Source organism: Myotis yumanensis, unplaced genomic scaffold, assembly GCF_028538775.1.
Source record: "Myotis yumanensis isolate MYYU_CA2020_CCGP unplaced genomic scaffold, mMyoYum1.0.hap1 SCAF_1, whole genome shotgun sequence".
NCBI classification, from domain to species: domain Eukaryota; kingdom Metazoa; phylum Chordata; class Mammalia; order Chiroptera; family Vespertilionidae; genus Myotis; species Myotis yumanensis.
In genome coordinates this window covers 13,525,378-13,528,365 of record NW_027223752.1, presented here as the reverse complement: position 1 = coordinate 13,528,365, position 2,988 = coordinate 13,525,378, and the positions used below count along the sequence as shown (strand labels likewise).

The following is a 2,988-nucleotide window of genomic DNA, read 5'->3' as shown; positions in this document are numbered from 1 at the left end:
TGACCAAAGACAATTTAAGAGTTTCAAAACTAACAGGTAGTAAGGTCTTTTTTGTTTAGTTTTGTAGTTTGGTATTAATTTCTGGTAATTGGAGAATGCTGTCTATTCTATACTACTTTTCATTATATATTGGTTTTTTAAATAATGATTTAATAGGTGGTCATTTGTTCATGTTCAGATGTTCATGTGCAAAGGAGTAGTCTGTTTTTAAGATAAAGAGTTTAATATACATTAACTAAATCTCAAATTATGTTATTAGGTCCTTTCTAATCTGACTTGTTTTCTTGTATACACGTCTATGAAAGATGAATTAATTAGCACTTACCTGGCTGGGGAGATGCCATGATCACGAAGATGGTTTCCCGGGGCCCGGCTTATCCATTGCTCTCGGGTGTCCTCACCCCTGCGATTTCCCCAAATGTGGGAATTTGACTGTATAATTTGTGATAGTGGGGGGGCGGGGGGGAGAAAGATGAATTAAAATTTCCTACTACAATTGTGTTTTTCACTCTTTCTCCTTGTATTTCTTTCAATTGTAAGAATGCAGATACTGTACTGTGTTGTGTAATGCTGTCGAACTAACTCAAAAAGGATCTGGAGGTTTTGCTAGAAATAAATAAGTTGGGGTTTTTGTTGTTGTTGTTTTTAAAATAAATTTTATTGATTTTTTACAGAGAGGAAGGAAGAGGGATAGAGAGTTAGAAACATTGAGAGAGAAACATCGACAACTGCCTCCTGCACACTCCCTACTGGGGATGTGCCCTCAACCAAGGTACATGCCCTTAACCGGAATCAAACCTGGGACCCTTTAGTCCACAGGCCGACACTCTATCCACTGAGCCAAACTGGTTAGGGCTGTTGTTATTTTTAAATTGAGGGAGAGGAAGAGAGAGAGAGAGAGAAACATTTACTTGTTGTTCCACTTATATATCCATTCACTGATTGATTCTTGTATGTGCCCTGACCAGGGATCGATCCCACAACCTTGGCGTATCAGGATGACACTCTAACCAATTGAGCTATCTGGCCAAGGTTGAGAAAGACTTATTCAAGGATCTTAGAGTTTAAAAACTATGAACTTGCCGAAACCGGTTTGGCTCAGTGGATAGAGCGTCGGCCTGCGGACTGAAAGGTCCCAGGTTCGATTCCGGTCAGGGGCATGTACCTGGGTTGCGGGCACATCCCCAGTGGGAGATGTGCAGGAGGCAGCTGATCAATGGTTCTCTCTCATCGATGTTTCTAGCTCTCTATCTCTCTCCCTTCCTCTCTGTAAGAAATCAATAAAATATATTTAAAAATAAAAAATAAAAAAAGTAAAAACTATGAACTTAGCTAGACCAAACCCAGAAGTGTTTGAAAGAAGAAAGAAAAGTTAAGAGTTGTTCTAGTAAAAAGTACATTTTTGAGAAGTATCACTCCTGCACTCAGACCTAGAATTAGTCCAGGATGGTTATCAGTCAGATGTTGGACATCTGGATGAGGGCCCTAGGTGGTCAAAGATGGGCACCACGAACTCTGGTCACAATGAATGATCTGGATAATGAACGCTAGGTGGTGTGGACATATGAGTCCTTTGGGAGTGGGTGGGGGTCAAGGTTATCTGGAGGTTTGATGTATGTGTATCGAGGCATTGATGCAGGACTAGAAAGTTCGAAAGTTTACATTCCCAGGCTTGTTAGAACAAGAATGGAATCATTTCCTCATATCTCAACCCACCTGATTTTAGTAATTTAGCAGCTTGACTAGAGCCGTGGTCGGCAAACTGCGGCTCGCAAGCCACATGCGGCTCTTTGGCCCCTTGAGTGTGGCTCTTCCTAAGCCTTAGGAGTACCCTAATTAAGTTAATAACAATGTACCTACCTGTATAGTTTAAGTTTAAAAAATCTGGCTCCCAAAAGAAATTTCAATCGTTGTACTGTTGATATTTGGCTCTGTTGACTAATGAGTTTGCCGACCGCTGGACTAGAGTAACTCCATTTTATGTCTTCACTCTGTTTCTCAACGCACACATATGAATGCATGCTCTGGTACAGTGTAGGTACGTGGTATCCTCCCTGTGACTTGCACGCATTGTCATTTTAAAGTGCTCCTCTTGGTCTCGTCTAATGTTGTGCCTTGAACCTGACCCCTGCTTTCTGTTGGCTTTTGCCTGTTACCCCTTGCACCACCCTTCTATCTTCATTCTTTCTGAGTCTTCCTGTCTGGGCAGTGTCTTTTGCCTCCAGCTCAGCGTGGAATGTGAACCATCTAGCAGGCATTTCCCTTTACAGATGAGTTAACCTATTTGCATATATCGATGTGACAAATCCATCTTGGTCTCAGTGAAGTCATTTTATTTGATACTTTCTAGGTTTTGCAGCTTATAAAATATTTGCTTAATTTGGGTGCAAGTGTTTCTCCTGATATTGGAAATTTTGTAGCTGTGTACTTGTGGTTACCTTGTTAATTTCACATAGCTCCCTTAATCCTTTATTTCTCTAAAGAGTGTCCATTGACTTCCAGCTATGAGTAATAATGGCACTATTATTTGTTTCTTTTTAAATATATTTTTATTAATTTCAGAGAGGAAGGGAGAGGGAGAGAGAGATAGGAACATCAATGATGAGAGAGAATCATTGATCAGCTGCCTCCTGCACGCCCCCCACTGGGGACCAAGCCCACAACCTGAGCATGTGCCCTTGACCTGAATTGAACCTGGGTCCCTTCGGTCTGCAGGCCAACGCTCTATCCACTGAGCCAAATCGGCTAGGACAACACTATTTTTTTCTTCCTCCTTCCTTCCCTCTACCTCCTTGATTTTAAATGAAAACAAACATCAGGGTAAATACATGAATTTATTATAAAATCCTCCTAATATATAAGAACCTAGGGTCCATAACATCCAAAATGACCGAAGGCTCGACAGAATGCTAGGCTGCGCGTGCAGCAGGCTCCAGGGGGTGGGGACTGGCGAGCGGGCTGAACTGCTGACCTCTGAGGAGAGAGAGA

General features: G+C 41.8%; 1 pseudogene; it reads left to right on the top strand.

Annotated features, from left to right (window-relative positions):
• The first annotated feature begins 317 nt into the window (after window positions 1-317).
• On the top strand, window positions 318-490 carry LOC139001417 (U1 spliceosomal RNA; annotated as a pseudogene).
• Window positions 491-2,988: the final 2,498 nt, after the last annotated feature.